The 22,105-nt window shown below is 38.7% G+C and overlaps 1 protein-coding gene and 1 pseudogene across 1 annotated transcript in view; both read left to right on the top strand.

Moving 5' to 3' along the window:
• LOC114464854 (cytochrome P450 2F2-like) overlaps nt 1-570 on the top strand; it is a 13,917-nt gene extending 13,347 nt beyond the window's left edge. The window contains exons 12-13 of the mRNA XM_028449477.1: nt 196-281; nt 468-570. The gene's annotated coding sequence lies outside the window, so the exon portion shown is untranslated. The remainder of the gene's footprint in view (nt 1-195; nt 282-467) is intronic.
• Nucleotides 1-21,534, top strand: part of LOC114464262 (cytochrome P450 2C20-like) — a 23,716-nt pseudogene extending 2,182 nt beyond the window's left edge.
• Nucleotides 21,535-22,105: the final 571 nt, after the last annotated feature.

Raw genomic sequence — 22,105 nt, forward strand, 5'->3', positions numbered from 1 at the left:
AACTTATGAAAAGTTATAGCCTTGGGAACAAGCCCCCAACCTCCAAAACAGAGGACAACCTCTCTACAACCTGAGCCATGTTGACCATTGTATTGAAGCATTGTGTCTGTCGGTATTGTGTCTGTACAGTATCGGTATCGGAACGTCCCTGTCACAAGTGTTGTAAATATTGTTTCATGATGTCTTTCTCTTTAGAACGATGCCAGGAGGAGATTGACAGGGTGCTTGACGGAAAGAGTTCCGCAAGTTTTGAGGACAGACACAACATGCCTTATGTCCAGGTCATTACAGCTATTTTGAATTTCTGACCCCCTAAAAGAACATGTCTTGTTTTGGTTAAATAAGTGTTGCAATCTGGAAAGACACAACTTATACACAGTTTGTAAAAATAAGTTTCTTGAAATGTTTGTTGTTAGGCTCCAAAAGTACTTTCAAATCTGCTTGCAAACTGATTAATCTTTCCACAGGCTATGATCCATGAGGTGCAGAGGATAGCCAGCGTTCTTCCTCTCAGCTTTTTCCACAACACAAGAAAAGACACTGAGCTTATGGGTTATTCAATTCCCAAAGTGAGGAGAAAGTGCATTATCTCTTGAAAACAACAGTAGGAACACAATGAAGGATTACCTCTGTGAATTCTATGTTTTGTTTCTTTTTGTCCTCAGGGAACAATGATCATTGAAAATTTGACCTCAGTTCTGAATGAGGAGGGAGAGTGGAAGTTTCCTCATGATTTCAACCCAGAAAATTTCCTTAATGAGCAGGGAGAGTTCGTCAAACCGGAAGCTTTCATGCCTTTCTCAGCAGGTAAGAGTTTGCTTGGGAGTTCATAATAGGCAGAATGGTAACTACAGATATGAACATTCACTGTAACATGACATTATATTCCACATCTCAGGTCCTCGCATGTGTCTCGGAGAAGGTCTGGCTCGTATGGAACTCTTTCTCATCATGGTGACCCTGCTGAGGAAATATAAGTTCATTTGGCCTGAAGATGCAGGAAAACCAGACTTGACTCAAGTTTATGGCCTTACTGTGTCACCCCAGCCTTATCGAATGAGAGTCCAAGTCAGGGCGACACAGTGAGGTTGTGTCAACAGAGCAACAAAGTTGAATGCTGTACCTTGAGTTTCCTCATTTTGTGGCTTCACTTAATTCTTTTGATCTGTATCAGAGCCTTATAAAGAGAGAGTTGCAACAACGGAAGTCCAAAATCCTTCACCGTCACGTGATTCATGTAAGACTGAATTTGTTCCCAGAAGTTAGTGGCGGGCCATTCGAATCCATTGATTCCTAGTGACATAACTGGGACTTTTGGTAATTTGTCATCAATAACTGCATTGATTAACAATATTTATATGGTACACCGTCATATGTCTGTGTATATACAATATATGTTTATGTAGTTCCATAAATATTTTTTTCCTAATGCAAATTTGTATTAATAATTAGTGTAAACAGCTACCATACTTGCTTTTTTGACATAATTAAGGCCAACATTAATTTGGTTAAAACAATTCTTAATGTGTGTTGTATACAGAATGTATTGCTTTGAATTTTTTTTTATTTTCTTAAAAAAAGGGGTCATTAAAAAACACCACATCCAGACAGGACACATTGAAAACATATTCATTATGTTCATACATATATAAAAATAGACATTTGATTTTTTATTATGCACTTATGTACCAAGATAAATTAATTAAATAAATGTCTAACAAAGTCAGAAACATTAATAACTTGTCATGCAGTTTACTGTGCTGTATGGGGATGCTCCACTCATTCCGAAAAAGGAGTGAAAATGTACGGCTTACCAAGCGAACCAGAGAGGAGAAAGAAATGATTAGCCAAAATCAGCAGGAGCAATCTAAAAAAAATAATTTAAAAATCAGGATTATAACAATAAAAAAATCTGAGATGATCATATCCAAACACTTTACGAGCACTTTTTCCCACAAATAACACAATTGAAAAGCTTATTGTTTGATTTAAAAAAAGGAGAAGATATGTAGCCTATGTGGGTAGATGAAACTGTATGAAGTAAATGCTGTGTATCTGCTAATGATCATTTTCAAAGAATTTAGAATTGTTTTTCTCTCTTTTTTGAACATGAAAAGAACAGTAGTGTATCTCACAATGAAAAAAATAATAATAATAGTAATAAAAAATGAAAATACAAAAAATGAAAATGAAAATACAAATTTACTAGTTTAGCAGGGGATAATCCACTAACATGCCTTAATGCACACGTTAATGGGTTTAGATACGCTGATAATAATAATAATAATAATAATAATAATAATAATAACAACAACGTCTTACCGTTCAAAAGTGCATCACAAACCATCTAATCCGCTCTACAATAGTAAACTGATCAATTCCAGGCACAAATGTGGGGCTCCATGAGCCTCCATTGCTGTAAAAAACGGAACCATTGGAGTGAACGGAGTTGACACAACTCTCTCTCTATACGGCTCTGATCTGTTTTAACTAGCTCAAGATCTATGCATGTTCAAATAAAAAACACAGTTTTTCCTGCTTTTGACAAATTAATTATAGAGCCAATAAGTTCACTTTACAACAAAGCAGAAGATTATTCTGATCAACTACAGTGAATAGAAACAGAACAATGACAGTTGCTGAGAAAAAACTGTGAGTAATAAATAATGCAATGATTAAATATGAACTCAAGCAGACTTGATCCTTTTTTTGTAATTGTTTTTAAAATCATTTGTAGCGCATTGCTTTACACACCCTATGTATTTCAAAGGTATTGTAAACACAAAGGCACTTATAGTTTATTCTTGCTGCAGACTAATCTTACAATCTTTAATATTGGGGTGGAAACTAATTACTTTTGTCATATACTTTGCTACATAAATGTTCTTGATATAAAAACAAATAGTGTAACAGAGCAAATTGAAAGCAAAAACAGCCAAAACACTTCACTATTACGCTATGTGATGCCCTCATTTGCTCTTCTTAACTAGTCAACATGAGGAGTGTTGTGTGCAAAATTGATTACACACAGAGGTGGCCAATTGTGAGCAGGTACTGATCATCATTTAATTATTATAATGAATTGAATTAATATATGTTGATCAAAATTAAACAGTAATTTAGTTACTCCTTAAAGAGTAACTAGACCCTAAGGCTGACATGTGTTAAGGTTTGAAATTTAAAACGAGTTGTTGATTATGGTTGGTGCTGTTAGTATACACACTATAGAATCTCCAAAGAACAATGTATGCTGTGCTAACTACCTACTCAATACTCACTATACCTCTCTTTTTCCAATTCTCTCAATCCATTTTACTTCCTACAGATTGCAGTTGATAGGTGTTTTTATAGGAAGAACAGGGCCAACAGTGTTGGTTCATGACAAAAGCTGACTCCAAAATGTCATTGGCCTGCATTTCAGCCAATGGCAAAATGTAATTGTACTAACCAGGTTTCTTTATTGGTTTTCCTTTGTTATCAAAGGTTAAAAATCCATGTTGTCCAGTCTTTTGCCATAGCTAAGCATTCTTAAATAAAACAATACATTATTCAATTGCTTTGTTGTAAGTAGTAAGGGTAAGCAAAACAATATTAGAGGGGAACATAAAAAAAGAGGACAATTTATTTCTTACTATGAATTTTATATTGTTAAGTGCTTTGAGATGACTTTGTTATATTCTGCACTATATAAATAAAGTTGAATTGAATTGTTACATCCGAGTGAGGGGGTAAAAACAACTGAAGGGACACTGGCCACGGTTACATGATGTTTTTTAATTCAGAATTAACGTGTTCTGCTTTGTGTTTACATGGAAATGGTAATTTCCAAACAAGGTTTACATGGAAAACAGGTTTAGATAATTATGCTTTAAGTCAGGGGGTTGTGAAGGCTCTGATTGGACAGGGGGAGAACGTGACGTATCACGTCTATCAGGAAAAACACACAGATAATCACTGGAAAAAAGTCCAGTAAAAGCATGGAAAACAGTCACAAGGAATAAATAGTTGCTCCCTGGTAAATATAGTAGCTCTAACAACAGGTAAAATGATCAACTGGTGATATTACAGCCTGTGAATGCAGTATGGCGACGCATTTACTCCGCCTCCGGGTCTTAATGCCAGCCGTCCAGTGAATCCTGTTTTGTTTACCGTGTTTACCGAGGTCCGTGTGTGTTTAATAAGTCCGTGTGAAAGTCGGCATGTTTGTGCCTCCGTTCATCCACTCTTTTCATTGTATCCATGTCTTTTAAGGCTCTTATCAAATAGTCTAAGTTGGAGTGCTCTCTGGTTTATTACGATCAAACACTTAACATTGAGGGAATGTAATAGTAATTCCTGATTGAGATGGAGTGTATAAAAGGTTTATGGTGCATGTCTTGGGGTGGTGTAGTGGTGGAGAACCTGTGTCAAATGCAGAGTACGATGGAGGCAGCAGGCAGGAGTAGTGTACATAAAAGCAGTCCATATTTCTTATGACTTAAGTCTGATCTTGCAAAGAAGAAGTAACAACTAATGTTGGACAAGTTAAGGCGTTATCGCATTAACACAGTAATTAATTAACGCCGACAATTATTTTATCACGCATTAATGCAGTTTTTAAACTATTATTTTAATTTGAAAGTCAGTTGCTCATTGGGTCGGATGTTGTTATGTTACATGATGAAGAGCCGGAACACAAAATTACTCACGGGACAGAAACAAGGAGAAAGGTACATTTCCAGACGGCCATTGGATGAAACTAACATTATTTGTAGCGACCAAATCACCAACCCAAACAAACAGCGAGCGAAGGCTTTCACTGGAGACTAATGGTGCAGAAGAGTTCGAAAATGTAACGTTTGAGGAATGGATAAATGCAGTTAGTTCTGTCATTATCAATCTTTTTTATTCATTTGTATTTATTTATTCATTTTTACTCAGATACTCAGAAAAAAACAACTGTTTATGGAACCACATAAACACATTGTATATACACATACATATGATGGTGTACTGTATAACTATTGTCAATCATTGCAGTTATTGATGACAAATAACTGAAAATCCCAGTTATGTCACTAGGAATCAATGGATTCAAATGGCACGCCAATAACTTCCAGTAACAAATTCAGTCTTACATGAATCACGTGACGGTCAAGCATTTTGGACTTCCGTTGTCACAACTCTCTCTCTATACGGCTCTGTCTGCAGCCATCGCTCACTCTGTTATCAACACACATGTTGTCAGTAATCAGCTCTCTAGCGAGGACTGGAGAACAATAAAGGAGCCAGGTTAATGCAGGCAGGGGAGGAAGGCAGTGTGTGAGGAGAACCACTGTGTGCACGGATCCAGCAAGGCAGCATAGACGCTGAGGGGACACACACTACACGCAGCAGCGGGGCAATCAGGTCCTGACTCATCAGCCTGTGTGTGTGCTACAACTGGAGATCGCCGCTGGACGAGAGGGGAACGGAGCTAAAATCCAGGAAAAATGGGGAACACGGTGATGTCAGATCAAGCAGCGAGAGAGCGAGGAGCTCTCCCTCTCAGTGAGTACTGCTAAGATGCTATAACCGTGCTCTACTGAGAGTGGCCTTGGGCCTCGGATGTCTGGTGTGTTTGGACGTGTCGTGTTGGTCCCCCTTTTGCTGTCTGCTCAGGTGCGGCGCCGGTGGATTGGGAGAGGTGCAGGATCCGGGGCAAGATGGAGCTCCAGCTGATCAGCAAGGCAAAACTCCTTAACGCAGCGGTAGGGTGAGAAGCCCAGGTGTGTAAGTCTCCTTCCTGCCTCTGTACATCTGCCTACGGTATTCTATGTGTGGAGGTGCTCGTGTCTGTGATCGTGCTCTCTGTCCCAGACTCCGTTGGACTCGGCCTAGACGCGGAGCCCCGAGGCCTAAAGGAAGCATGTAAAGGATAAACAGAAGGGGTCCAAGAACAGAGCCCTGAGGAACCTCACAGGACATTGTTATTCTGTTAGATTCAACATTTCTAATGCATACAAAATAACTCTGCTCCTCCATGTAGGACTTAAACCATTGCAGTACTTTTCAATTTTGTCCAACCTATGTTTGCAATCTGTGCAATAAAATGTTTTGGTCCAAATTGTTATGTGCAGGGCTTAGATCCAATAGAATGAGAACAGAAACTTTTCTTGAATCAGTGTTCAACTTTATGTCAATTAGCACTTTGATAAGAAATGTTTCTCTGCTGATATGAAAACAAAAGCCAAAAGCAGAAGGGGCCCTCATGACCATTTTGATCGGTCTCCTGTCTCCCTCTGTTTTCCATGCTCCCCAGCAGACCACTGCAAAGAAAAGTGCAAAACCTCAGTGTCCTCAGCTCACTTTTCACCTGGACAGTAGTTATGGAGAGGCTGATGGTGGATGATGATTAGAAGAGTATTTTTCTCTTGTTTTAAACAAAAATAAACTCTTTTAAGCATTTTTGTTTTACTTTTACATGTCCTGACCTCCTACCTTCGGGCAGTTTCAAACAAGTCTTGTAAGGCCATTAAAAGTATAAATTTTTTATTATACTTTCTATCGAGGAAAATCTTTGGATTGCAATTTTGTACTTGTACTTTTGACTTGTTTATCATTAGTCTTTTGGATTGATTAGGTAAAACGTTTTTTATTTTTTTATTTCAACACTTTATGTTAATTGAGCTCACTTTCATGGGTTCAAGGCCAAGTCATATAGGCTGATAATAGCCTCAAGGCTTTTCAGCAGTTGGCCAGTCAGCATCAGCTGAGGGAGTGGGAGGACCCATGTTTTCCTGCTTCAATCAAATTACATAATATGACCCCACCCTGTTTATACAGTATAGGCTTAGCCTGAACTCTGACGATGGCCTTTTGAAATGCAAGAAATCCTGGTCGGGGGAGTTTCAGGACTGCTATTGAACTAACAACATGTTTTTACAACTGCCGACCATAAGGCAAACAAAGTTCAGCACCTACAATAATGATAAGGAAATAGTAAGAAAGATATTCCCTTCTGTTCCCTTTTACATTCAAACAGTCGTTGTCTTTCCTTCACCTTTAGGTGCTAGAGCTTTACATTGGTCACGTTTACATCAAGCTTTAATTCCTCATTAAAAGAGAATAAAAATTGCTTTCTCTTTAAATTAACCTTGTAAACACTTAAGTCCTAATGCTAATTTAATTCTGAATGAAACTTAAATCCGAATTAGGTGGCTGGTTTATTTCAATTTTAGTTCCAAATTAGATCATTCCTCTTTCTTGTAAACACTTACTTCCCCTTTAAATTTAATCCGGTCATTATGCGCATGGGCTCCAGCCGAGACTATTTATTTATAAGAGCCTTAGAAAACATGCATATAATGAAAAGAGTGGATGGATGGAACCCTTACCCAGTATCATTAATAATGGGTATAAACATTTCTTCAAAGCCTTTAAAGTGTAATTGATCCTCGTACCATGTTCAATATCACTGATCCAGATAATTGTTAATACCTGGCAAAGGAAAGACTGTAGTAGATAATGTTCAGCAATAAACTGTCACATGTGCTCATAATGCTGATTGTCTCTTTCCGTCAGAGTGACCTTAAAGCTCTGTGTAAAAATGTGAGCGACCAGCAGGTTTATAGTCAAAACTTTGATCACATTTGGAGCTCCAGGCTTTTTTGTCTGTCTCTGCTTCTGTTACTTTGACAGTAAACCTTGCGTGTATCCGACTCCTCATCTCTGTCTCCGAGTTTGTCTCCACAGAGTCCCACCACAACAACAGTGTTGTTTTGTTCTGTGTACATAAGGAAAATCAGGTCTGGGCAAATCCTTATTGAGGAAAGTTATTTCACCAACAGATGAATGAATGCACACAAATGCATGGTTGTTCCTTTCCTTCTTTCTCCCCTCTTTTGTTTGAGCTCTCCCTCACTTTCACCCAATCTCAAAGTCTACAGCAGAGAGAGGCAGGGCTAAAAGCTGTATCGCTCTCATATACATTCTGAGTTGCACCTCAAGCCTGTTCATTCCACCTCAGCTTGTGCAAGCCATGTTTTTTCAATTCTGCTCTTTTGGATCTGCATCTGTTTATCATCTTTCAACTCAAACCTAAAAGGCCAAAGAACTTTCCGCCGGGACCCCCAACTTTTCCCATTCTGGGCAATCTTCTGAGCTTGAGCCTAGAGAATCCATTGGGTGACTTTGAGAGGGTAAAGACAATTCTCTGATGATATAAGTGTATGATTGTCTTTATGTTGCATAATTGCTTGGTTTGTTAAATAATGTGATTGTTGAAACAGGTGTATGCTTATGGAACTTACATTGCCAAAATATCTGTTCAGCTCTCTCAAAGTTTCCCCAACTCAGCAGCAGCAGACACGTTAGCATTCCCTCCTCTTTTTTCTTCAATGAGGAGTAATGACGTAAAACAATGAAAAACCTGCTTAATTTGCTGGATTTATATATATATATATATATATATTTACAGAGACAGACAAAATCATTTATAACTAATGTATTTATTACAAAAATAAATACATACAATGCATTTGACAAAAACAGCAGGATTTTAGGCGCGAGGCCCCCTAGTGGCGTGAGACCCTGTGCGGTTGCACAGTTCGCACAGTCCATGCGACGGCTCTGCCAGTATGATACAGTGATAGGATGCCACCTGTGCAATGAGTCATATGTGAAATTTAAATATTCTACACAGCAATCCAGCATGCCCAAATTAACACTGTCAGATTGATTTCAACACTTTTAAAGTATCTATATGGGTCCACACCAGAGAGTGTTAATTAACTCTAATTAAGTGTCAAATACTAAATATGTCTGGAGTTAATAGTTTAACACTTAGTAACACTAACTCAGTGTTAGAGTCTAAATATTAACTCTCCAATAGTTTTTTTCTTTTAACTACATAAGAGTTATTTGTAAATAATACTAAAAAAGGTATACATTTTGTTTTTAACTTTTAGAAATTCCTTGGGAAATAAACATTTAAGAGGCAATTATTTTCTGAAATACATTTATTTCAAAACATGCACCACAATTAGAAAACAATTTCTAAAACATGTAACAATGTGGAACAATGTACATGCTCTCACTTCTATTAGAATATTGCTTATCAAAGGGTCAATGCAAATAACAGCATTTTCATTTTTTTTTTTTTCAATACATTATGCATGGAAGTGTTCATCAGGATAAATACACCCTCTGTGAAGAGTTGAGACTGAAAGCTGAATTTCTCCATAACGGAAAGAAATTAAGAGAATTAAAATCTCATAAACTATTAAAACCACCAATTCAAGTTGTTCACTCACAATTTAAATTGCACATACATACAAACCCTCTTGAAGAAACTGGAGGAAATGAAAGCATTCATCACTTTGTGGAACTTAATTGTACTTCTGAACTCCTCCATATTCCACCTTTGCATCTCCTGCATGGAGATTAAACCAGAAGTTGTGTAAGCCCAATCATTTTACAAGAAGACAATTGTAGATACTATTGTCCATCTTTAAAGGCAATTTTATACTCAAAAGTAAGTAAGTAAATAACATTTATTTATATAGTGCTTTTCGCTCATAAAAATCACAAAGTGCTTTACAATAACAGAGAACAGAACTTGTTTGTTAAAATTGTGCTCTTTTAATCACACAGACAATAGTTAGTGCCAAAATAAATACAAAACATCAACCTTTTTTATTTTTACCTAAACCGTGTGCACAAAGCTCTGAAGAGATCTAAATGTTAACGTAGAACCCAATCAGAACATCTGTCTTCAAGGCATAACTGTATGTCAACCTTTCACGATCTGAAAATTGCTTTAGGTGTACAGTAGTCCCTCGCTGTTTCGTGGATTTTTTACAGTGCAATTTTGGATGCATTTTTTTACAGTGTATGAACGTGCATTGTGTTCTGCATCCCGATTGGCTAATGCTGCGTTAACCCACCAGCGACACATCCACTCGCTGAGTTTCACTGTCTGCTGTAGTAAGGAGCTGTGCTCTTTTTTCTCCTCTCATAAACCACCAGCGAAAAAAGCCGGTGTGATTAGCGGCTAATGCTATGCTCGCTCAGTGCTACAGAGAGAACTTTTACCTGCTACTACCACCTCCTTGCTGATTCTCCTCCACACCTAATCCTTCCTAGTCCGGTCCCGGTCGTCAACAAAGACTCTGATTGCGTTCAGCATCAATGTCTGATCGCTAACAGTGTGACTCTGTAGTGCTGTATGTTTAAAAACAGGTTTATGTTTTAAAATCTAGATGTTTTGAACTGTGAGTGTTTAAACAAGAGAGAAATGTGGTTTTACAGCCTTAAAACATGTATAAAAAGAGTAAAAAATAAAGCTGACTACTTCGCGGATTTCGCCTATTGTGGGTTATTTTTAGAACGTAACCCCTGCGATAAACAAGGAACTACTGTATTTAAGTGAGCCAAATATGTGAATGTTCACCTGCACGTTTTTTTAAAACTATAATTTTGCCCGCAAACAATGAACTTCGGTGTGCTAAACCAGATTTTTATGCCATATCACGAAGCAATGTGGCTAATGCCTATCACACAGGTTGGTCTCAGCCCAAAATAATAATAATTATGACAAATAAAAACATCTCAAATTAAAATGACTTAACAAGCGTGGCAAACACTTCAGTCATGTGGAAAGCAAATTGTTCTGAATGTTCGCTTCGGTCGCTTTGGTGAGAACCTGTGATGCTGGGGGCGGAGTCAGTGAATTTACTCTTTTAGTGTTATAGCCACTGTGGGAGTTTAGAGTTAAAAAATCAAGAGTTATTGTGTCCATTGTAACACCTCCAGATTCGATATAGAAACACTGTTTTAACTCTGCTTTTGTACAAAGTCTACCAACACCAAAAGTTTAACACTTTTGAATTTGCTGTGTACAATCAACGGTGAGTACTACTTTAACAAAGTGGAAGCGATTGGGATCAACAGCAACTCAGTTCCAGAGTGGTAGGCAAACAACAATCACAAAGTGGGGTTACCAAGTTTTTGCAGAGTCAATAGCTACATACCTCCAAACTTCATGTGATTTTCAGATAATTTCAAAAACTCTATGTAGAGAGCTTCATGGAATGGGTTGGTTCCAGTGGTGTAAGGGGCTGAACTCTAGAACAGTGGAGACGGGTTGTCTAACTTCATGAATCATGATTCTCTGTCTAGCAATCTGATGGACGTGTCAGAGTTTGGAAGTTGCCAGAAGAACGGTACTTTGACGGCAATGCACCAAGTGTAAAGTTTAGTGGAGGGAGATTATGGTGTGGGGTTATTTTTTGGGAGTTGGGCTCAGCTCCTTACTTCTGAAGAATATTAAGACATTTTAGACAATTTCACGTTCCCCGCTTTGTGTGTCTGGAGACACCCCCTTAGACATGGATGAGTGACTTTATTCCTGAAAAACTTAGCTGGTCTGCACAGAGTCCTGAACAAAAGCTGATAGAACACCTTTGGGAGAAATTTAGGTGTAGACTGCAAGCCAGGCCCTCTCATCCCACATCAGTGTTTGACCTCATAAATAAAAGATTGGTAAAAAATTCCCATAAATACACTCCTGAACCTTGTGAAAAGCCTTCCTGAAAAGTTGAAGTTGCTAACTGCAAAGGTCGGACCAACATCATATCAAATCCCATGGTTCAAGAATGAGAGGTCACTTAAGTTCAAAGGCATGTAAAGGCCGGCAAGAGAATACTTTTGGCAATAAAGAGTACTTTGCATCTGATGAATTATGACCTTTCTTTAAGGTTTAGTTTGTAATTCAGCCAGCCAATTAGGCCCATTGTATACCTTGAACAGATACATAAATATTAAATGATTTATTAACAATGAAAATGCATTAGTTTTTTATATAGCGCCTTCAAGCGCTTTACAGTTATGTGCATGCAATCTTGTATTTGGCAGTATGGGTCTGTTCCGGGGCCTCCTTGCTCTTTCCTCATGATAACCTGGAAAGTCAGAGGTAGGGAGAACACTTTTCCCTGACCTTCCATGAGCCCTAGCTAAAGGCTAAAGCAAGGAGAGCGGTTAGCAGAAACCCCAAAGACACCATACAACGCCACACTAGAGCATATGAAATGCTATGGGTCCTCCTAAGCCATGGAGATGGGGTACTCCTTGTTTTTTTGCCTGTGTGGAAAAGCCCAGGGTGGGGAGAGGACTCCCTTTCCCTCCATGAGCCTTCATGGAATGCCTGAAGCAAGGAGCACGGTCAGCCAGGCCCCTCAAGCGCTAGGCGGCTGGCAGCTGAGCATATTTTATGTATATGGACTTGTTTATGGGTACTCCTTGCTTCTCCATGCGCCCACGTGGAAAAGCCAAGGGTGGGGAGAGTGCTTCCTATCCCTCCATGAGCCTTCATGGAAAGCCTGAAGCAAGAATCGTGGTAAACCGGATGCCCCCAAGACCATATTATGCCGGGCTTGCAGTTAAGCAACATGATCAAAGATTAGAGCCAATAGATACTTATATTCTGAGAAGTTTACATATTGAAATTTTATAGTTCTGCTTCCGTCAGAAAATGTCCAATTGAATGGGTAATTAAATACAGAAATAGGATTTTCAAAAGAGTTTAAACTTGACTTGAGCAACGAGACACTTAAAGGATGCTTGAAGTTTAGTTATAATTGCCTTCTAGTTTTTGTTTTATATTTCAAAATAAAACCTATTTAACACCAAAAACACAAATTCCATCATTCATTTTAGAAGTTACTAAATAATTAAATATTCAATAATTTAGTGTTCCGTGTATATTGTTCTGTCCTGCTTTTTGTGACAATAAACATGGTTAAAAACCAGATTTCACTCATTTTACTTCAACCAATATATCCATCGTGGGCAATACTGACACCAATGTTGTCTGGTTCTTTTCCAGCTCAGGAAGTCATATGGGAATGTCTACAGTCTTTACCTTGGTCTCAACCCTGCCATAATTATCAATGGGTTGAATGCCATAAAAGAAGCTATTGTCACCAAGGGCCATGATTTTGCTGGACGACCCCAAGACCTGTTTGTAAATCATGTCACAGAAGGAAAAGGTAAAACAACCACATCATCCTATCACAAAAAACATGACACATATATATAATAGTAGAACAGTTTAGAAAAAATCTACAAATGTATTGTATGAAAAAAGAAAGAATGGCTTTTTGGCAAGCATTCATGCACAGCTCTTGCAGTTGATTTGCTCATTATACCCATTGTAGGTGTGATCCTGGCTGATTATGGACAAAGTTGGAAGGAACATCGGCGCTTTGCTCTGATGACATTGAGGAACTTTGGTATGGGGAAGAACTCAATGGAAAACAGAATTCATGGAGAGATCAAGTTCATCATCAAAAGCCTGGAAAGGAGCATTGGTATGTTGTCTTGGGGGTTTGCATCAGTAGATCGAGAACAGTTGTAATGGGTCTGATTTGTTCCTTTGCATTTCATCACAGTAGTTTTCTGTCTTTTGCAGGGGACACACTCAGTCCTCAAGTCATGTTTCACAATGCATCCTCCAACATCATCTGCCAGGTTCTTTTTGGCACACGCTTTGATTATGACGATACGTTCATCAAGACTGTGGTTCAGTGCTTCACAGAGAATGCTAAGTTATCTAGCGGGCCGTGGTCTATGGTAAGTTGAAACATCCGTCTGTTTAAAAATAAAGATGAGATTGCTAAAACAACTGCAGCTCTTAAAGGTATACAAAGGTAGATAAGTACTTAAAGCAGGCGATGCTTGCTGAGAGACGGAGTCTATCATTTTCCTCTACAGCTGTATGATTCTCTGCCAATAATCCGCAGTCTGCCGCTACCCTTCAAAAAGGCTTTAAGAATGCTGAGGTAACATCAACACATACTGTGACTTTAGGACAGCTCATACTACATATTACTAACCCCTATGAATGTTTGGTTTTAAAAAGATTGTTCAGGCTCTCGTACATCCAATATTGGCTGAACACAAAGAAACCAGAGTCCCAGGAGAGCCTCGAGACTTCCTGGATTGTTACCTGGATGAAATGGATAAGGTGTGTGTGTTACATATTTATATATAGAGTTTTTTCAATGCAATTCCCTTTAATTGTATCTCACAACCTTTTAGAGAAAAGATGACTCAAACTTTTCAGAAGACCAACTCATTATGTACAGCCTGGACCTATACTTTGCTGGGACAGACACGACGTCCAACACTTTGCTCACTGGATTTTTCTACCTGATGAATTACCCAGAAATACAAGGTACCACTTAAACTTACTTTAGAGAATAAACTAAGGACTAATATGTATACAAATATATTTTGAACATATTACAATTACATTACAATGCTACTGTCATTAGTTCATAAGATGTTTTTGGTATATAATCAGGGCTTTAAATTAACTTTTTAGATCACCAGCCAGCATGGCTTGTAGATTCTTTTTTTTTTATTTAAATTTTTCTTAAAGTTACCAGTTACCATGTTTTTTTAATTTTTTTTTAAAATAGTTTTTAATTTAGTTGATTGCAGAAATACATTAAAATGGTAAAATTATTTACATTTAATTTAATAACAATATTGTAACAACGCCTATAAGGTGCAATAAGGAACTTTGGGTGTCGGAGAAGTTAACCTTTAATAAAGAATATTCCCATAACTCAATAAACAAACTTAACTCAGATGAAAATTGAATCCCTGGAACACTGTTTGAAGTCAGGAAGAACAGAAGTACTCAGTACTAAGAAATACATGTACTGTAGAGAAAAAAATATTTTATCAACATGCATGCTCTTCAACTGTTAACAACTCCCACTCCTCACAAACTGTAAAGTGCACATTTTAAAGGTGAACAAATGATAAAGATCATGTGTGAAATCTACTCTTCAGAGTCCTCCTCAGAGTTTGTGCTACTCTGCATATGCTCAGTAGCTGCTCGATCTTTGTGTAGGAACTCTGGCCTGCGTGAACGCAAACCTTCTGCATGCCAGAGCCCAATGGCATTGCTGGGATCAAAGTTCATGATGTCAGGAGAACACAGCTGGACAGTAAGGAGGTCAAAGAGTGTCTGACTCTTCAGGCTTGAGCGCCTGTCACTCTTTACCTGCATGACACTAAACCCTTGTTCGCAGTCAGCTGTTGGTGCTGGGATGGTGAGAAGGGCGTCAAAGAGATGGAGGATGTCAGGACACTCATGGCGCAGTATTCTGTTAACAGCAGGCCAGTTCTTACCAAAGGACCCTTTTTGCTGGTACAGTCAAGATTTGAGAAATGTCCATTGATCAGGGATCAAATCAATATCCACTCCAGCAGACAGCAGAAGAGGTTGGAAGTGACGGATGAGCTCATCCACCTCAACATCACCAAAATCTTAAAAGATAAGATGAGATAATCCTTTATTCATCTCACAAATGGAGAAATTTACAGTGTTCCAGCAGCAAAGCAGGACAGCAGAAGGAAAATCACAATTTGCAAATGTAATTACATAAAAATATAATAACATTTTTGTGTGATTTTTCTTCTGCTATCCTGCTTTTGCTGCTGGAAGGATGTGTTGGAACAAGGAAACATTTTTACAATATGAAGTTTTAGAGTCCTCCTAAAACATGTGTGCAAAGGTTTGTCAACTGCATTTGAATTGCTTACCTGCACTTGCATCTGCATCTGCCCAGGACCTCAGGACACCACTGTTCACTTCTCCAAACCTGGCAGCGATGCACTGGTGAGAGTGAACGAGCTGGTTCTTTGAATTGCATTAGGAGGCTTCAGCTGGATCCCCTAATGTTTTCAAAATCTCGCTCAACTTTAGACCCAGGTCTACAGTAGCGCAGCGATATGTATTTATTTTTAAATTATCTATTTATTCATTTTATAACTCATTGTTATAAATATCACACACACACACACACGCACGCACGCACGCACGCACGCACGCACGCACGCACACACACACACACACACAATCTAAATCCAAATCAAATATCGGATAAAAAACTTGACTTGTACTTTTATATGGCAGCCTGAGTGGAGGACATGCAGCTCTGAGCCTCAGCCACGGTAGCTGATGACTTTTGCAGTGACTGAGATAGATTGTCCAGCTGGTACAAGGTGTCATGCAGGAGGCAGGAGAACTTCAGGACTGCACCATCCTTGACATAACTGAGAAATCCCTGGGCCTTGGCTTTGTGAGCTGGACTGATGTCAGCCTGTTGGGATTAGAAACAACAAAAGTGCATTGTATCAGAGCAAATCAAACTGATGATTTAAAATGAAAGAAAACAAACATGAAAATATCAATCGACACTGTTTGTTATGTATAACTTGACATACCATCTGTAAGTGATGTAAAATGCCTGGATAGCCTCTCAGAAAATGGCCACTCCGATAACGGACCAACAATCACGCAAAATAAGCACGTAGCCAATTGTTGTATGACACGTCACGACATAATGTTCATGGGAAATGTAGAATTAATACAACCAGCAGGGTTGCCAGATACACATTACGTTTTAAAGTCTAAACACACAAAAACCCTCAAATTTCTAGGCGGAAAATAGCTCAATCTGGCAACAATGACTTGTTGCATCGTTTCTTCAGCCTGCCGATTCAAACAGATGCAATGGTATTTGTTTCATTGTTTACCAGCAAAAAAGGCTAGTAATGCAAAGATGTTACCTGCATTTGGCGAGTGGTGTTAATTTAAAGCCTTGTATAAAAAAGTGAAAGGGCAGGAGTCAAAATTTTATTAATTTTTACTTTTATGTCATTTATTTTACATTATTATATATACTATTTTAAAACTGAAAATAAAAATGGTAAAACCCTCAATGAAAAACATTATTTTGCTCCCTCTCTAATGTTGATTCACTAAATATTTTACAATCTGAATGACTGTGTTTATGTATCAATTTGTCCTGTTAGAAAGATGTCAGCAGGAGATCGACAATGTGCTTGAGGGGAAGGAATTTGTCTGTTTTGAGGACAGACACAACATGCCGTACATGCAGGTCACTGTTCAAGTGCATAGTAGCCAATTGTTTTTCACAACATCAACTCCTGGAGAGACTCTTTCCATTTAGTCAAAGAGTTACCTCTGTTCTCCAACAGGCTGTGATCCATGAGGTGCAGAGGATTGCCAACACTGTTCCTCTCAGTGTCTTCCACTGCACAATCAAAGACACTGAAATCATGGGATATTCAATTCCTAAAGTAAGAGACAAGTTCGAGAGATTTTGGGTGGATTTTTGATAACTACTGTTCATATATCATCTTCAGGGGACAATGATCATCGAGAACTTGACCTCGCTGCTAAAGGAGGAGGGACAGTGGAAGTTCCCTAAAGAATTTAACCCTGAGAACTTCCTTAACGAGCAGGGAGAGTTCGTCAAACCAGAGGCTTTATGCCTTCTCTGCAGGTATGAGAATTCTAAGAATGCACCAAAGGTCTTTTTCAAACATCCCAAAACTTGACCTTTTTAACAATGATCCAGGTCCTCGCATGTGTCTGGGAGAAGGTCTGGCTCGTATGGAGCTCCTCCTCATCATTGGTGACCCTGCTGAGGAAGTTTCAAGTTCATCTGGCCTGAGGATGCAGGAGAGCCGACTATACCCCTGTTTACGGTGTCACGTTATCTCCCAAACCTTATCGCATAAAAGTTGAACTCAGGTCAACAGAGTAGGGCTGTGTGCCAACTAGTAGTGGAGGTTTGTGGTTGAGGAGCTAATATTGCTAAAAAGATTCCATTACAGGCTAATAAACATGTACATTATACGTCTCAATATGTAAAGGAAACAAAAAGATAAGTTTGAATTGATCTCCATATTTAGTTGGTAAAGTTAATCTTACTTTAATAGAACACCATTTGAATAACAGAATACATCATAAGAAATGTATAGAACTTACATACCTTTTTTTCTAATCTATTATATTCATCAGACACCTCTGTGTGGGGCTTGCACCGCAAAAAGTATTGAGTAATATACTGCACACAACGTTATAGTTTAAATGTATTTTGTTTTATCATTTATTTATGTATACTGTATATATATATAATGTTTAAAGAAAGCCATTCTTGATATATACACAGTTTTAACAAAAAAAAAAGGGGTTCAATATTTTCTTATTTTTTTAATTATGTGAAAAGTCCTACCACAACTATAAATAACAATGTGATTTAATCCTATTTACAATGATTCGATTTTGGGGATGATCTGGATCAATATTCTGCATCTTACTTAAAAAAATAACAAAAAAAGCAACCTTATCTCTCATTGTTTGCAAAATTTCACGAACTCATATCTTGCTTTTTATTTATAATCAGATTTTCCTCAATATCTTTGTAACATTTAGTTGACAATGCTGTATGCTATGATGTGGTGAAGGCCTGTAGTCTCTGAGTGCTTTCTAGTTGTAATTTAAAAAAAACATTTTTTTACAATTCCCCTGTGTGCTTTATTTTGGCCCATTGGCCACAAGTTTTTGTGACTTTGCACCACAAAACTTAAGGCGGAAATGGGCGTGGCCTAGGTTAGCTGATTCATTGTTATTCAGGGAATCTATGGTTATGAGAATTTTGAATGTGCAACAGATGATGTGGGTGTCATAGGCCAACACGCATTGACCTTGGTTATAGCGCCACATGCAGGCGGACATATGTGAGTTTCAAACTCCATCAAGGTATTGATACACTGAAGCCTCACATCAAATTTGGTTATCCTATCTTAAACAGTTTCTGAGAAAAGCTGTCCACTTTAACTCAGACGGACGGACACACGGACGGAGCTCAAACCTATATCCCCCTTAATAAAGTAGCTTGCATAATTATTGGCACCCTGACAATTACAAAAAAGTTCAACATGAGCGTGTAACTCAACTTGCAGGTTGGCTTGTGTAAATAGGACTTTCAGCAAAGATAAGCCTAATGTGCTGAGTCATTGATATGTAGATGAAAGTATGTTGTCCTCAATTTGCTTTATTTACACTTTTATAGTCTACAAAAATAAATTAAAAAAATAATAAAATAAAATAAACAGCTCAACCTGTTCATGACTCTTTCCAATGATAAGGAAAAGAATGGCTATGAGTTGTGCCAATCATTTAAAAAAAATAAAAAACCTTGCACTGTTATCCATAATAATCTTTAACCTGGTTACGCAATCTGCTCCAGTGCTTTGAGTGCATGTGTGAGATTTGACTACTTCATGATTGGTAAGTAAGTTGTTTATGAGGACATAAAACAAGATATCCTCCATTGCTCCACATTCATTGAACAAACACTAGTGTATTTGAACTCAAAATGTTTATTCCACGATTATAGAAATGAAGTTTTATGTGCCTACTGTTTTTAGATTTAGTTTGGATTCTCATGTTTTCTCTTTTTCATCATTTTAAAGTTGTCCTTTTTACTACTTATGATATATTTTTGAAATAATGAAGCTCTTATTGAGAAGATGTCACATCACCAGCTGGTGGGTCTCGTTCTTGCCTGTTATTCTTTCTGTCTCTCGTCCCCTCAGCTTTTTTCTATCCATGTTTGATTTTCCACACCATGCTACCCGATTTTACTGTTGTAGTCTGTGAGTGTGAGCACAAAATAGTGCAGCTGAAGCTTTTTCCCCAACAGTCTGTAAAATCAAAGGTACAAATACATATCATACTGTCATTTTGAATATTCGTCAGCTGGTGTGAACTCAATCATCTGAGTCTAAGGAGAAGGAGATGGTGATCGACTTCCGGAGAAGGAGAAGTCTCCACTGCACACACTCGTGAACTTTCAGGGCTCGGATATTGAGCAGGTGGACAGCTTTAAGAACCTGGGTGTTCACGTCAACAATAAACTGGACTGGTCTCACCACACCGTCACCGTGTACAGGAAGGGCCAGAGTCGCCTCCACATCCTGAGGAGACTGAGGAAGTTTGGGGTCAGCAGACCCTTCCTTCTATGTATGATTCTGTGGTAGTCTCTACTATCCACTACGCTGTGGTCTACTGGGCAGCAAGCAGCACTGGCCGGGACAGGAAGAGACTGAACAACCTGATCAGGAGGGCCAGTGAATGTCCTGGACTGTTCACTGGAACCACTGGAGAAGGTGGGTGAGAGGAGGATGGTAGCAAAGCTGACATCCATCATGGATGACACCTCTCACCCCCAGCATCAGACTGTGGAGGGTCTGAGCAGTGGTAGACAGTAACACCCACAGTCAGGGCTTGTTACGGCTGATGCCTTATTGTGTTTATTGTGTTGGTGGAAGAGCTCTTCCACAATTTAATATCTTTCCCAATGAGCAGGACAGCAGGGAGTGGCCATCACCAAGGATGCTGATTGGTTCTTCCCAGGGTGTGGCCCTACATAAGGACTGACTACCCCAGAAGCTGGTGGAGAGCAGTAGTGGCTGTGTGACTCTCCGATCCCTTGCTTGCTGTCTACCAAGTGTGTATCTGGCTGTGTGAAGTGTGTGTGTACTCAGTGTTCCTGGTTTAACCAGCGTTTTGAGTTTGAACCGCACCTGGAATTATTGTTTGTATTTTGTAAAGAAGCTGTAGGGGTGAGCTGCCATTTCATTTCCTGTTTTCTAGTGTTTTTGTGTAGGCTTATATAGGAGTTTATTTATTGTTTTGGCCTTGGTTCACCCTGACGTTTATGCTTCTGTTTTTGTGTTTAATTGTTTAGCAATAAATGACCATTGCCTTATTCAATTCTCTGTGTTTTTTTGAAATGTGTTTGTTCCTACCCTGGACTAGGGACGTAACAGGGCTCTACACAAACTTTTCCAGTGGTGGCACTGGTGCGACTAACTTTCTCAGTTGGTTGCACCAGCAAAGAATTTGGTTGCACCCATATTTTTTTTAAGGGCCGGAGGGGACAATGACTTGATATGATATTTGCAAAATGTTTTAATATTTTATTGTCAATATTAAGTTTTTCGCCAAAAAGCAAGGGCTGAAATAATAGGTTATTTCTTTTATACAGTGGGGCAAAAAAATTATTTAGTCAGCCACCAATTGTGCAAGTACTCCCACTTAAAAAGATGAGAGAGGCCTGTAATTTTCATCATAGGTAAACCTCAACTATGAGAGACAAAATGAGAAAAATAATCCAGAAAATCACATTGTAGGATTGTTTTCAAATTATTACACCCAACAATTACAAAAATAACGTAATAAAGAAAAAAATATTTATTAAAAAAAAAAAAAAAAAATGTATACAGGATTTTATACAGGATCAAATTCGTACGAATGCACAATATCCTGGATGGCTATTGTTCACAAAGTGATAAATTGTAGCTCTGTCACGCCCTCCACCTCTAGCGCCACCTAGGGGTGCTGTTTCCCAGATTTCCTTTTCTGTTTTTCAGTGGGGCTGAGAGTGGCTACTGATTGCTGATGAGTTCCATCTACAGGAGGCAATCAGCAGCCCCATGAAGGCAGCACTCTGGTCCTCAGTCTAGGCCAGATCGTCTGCAACCCAGAGCTACTCAGAACTCCACCCGATTGGCTCCAGCTTCCACCTTGTCCTGCCTCGCCACTGCCTGATCCTGCTCATCTGCCTGGCTGCCATCCTCACCCTCGACCCCGTCTCCCTGGACCCTCAGTTCTCTAAATAAACAGTTAAGTGTTGTTTGTCATCTGCTTTCCAAGCTCCTTTCCAACAGTCGAATTAAAATGCACCAAAGATCGATAGTAGTTCCAATGCGTGTGGAGGAGATGCAGTAGTGTTGTGATGTCACCATGGACAGCGTGCTGAGGGGGCATGTTGGAAAGGGTAGGAGCTTAGAGACTGCCTATTTCAAGGCATTTGATACAGCCGTGATGCAAGAGCAAATTCATTCAAAGCAGTTTTAATTTACTGCATTTACAGACCAACAAAAGGTTCTATCATCATTGTAGTGTGCTGTAGAATTGTACTATGTGATTGAAAAAAAGCACAATACCCCCCTTTAATAGATTAGTATTTTATTTTGCAAAATGTAAAATATTACCCATATGTTGTTGTAGTTGTTTGTGGAAGGTCTTAATATAGCATGATTTAGGAACTTTAATGTTTTTCCCTCTTTCTGTTTCTGAGCATTCCCAAAAAGGAATGTCCCCGGTCCTGCTTCCTACAGCCGTCATGCCGGATCAATGCCTGTTTTTGGGTTGCTTGGGATTTAAATAGTGTCCTCCTGAAATACTTAA

The sequence above is a fragment of the Gouania willdenowi genome, chromosome 6 (assembly GCF_900634775.1).
Source record: "Gouania willdenowi chromosome 6, fGouWil2.1, whole genome shotgun sequence".
Lineage (NCBI taxonomy): Eukaryota > Metazoa > Chordata > Actinopteri > Blenniiformes > Gobiesocidae > Gouania > Gouania willdenowi.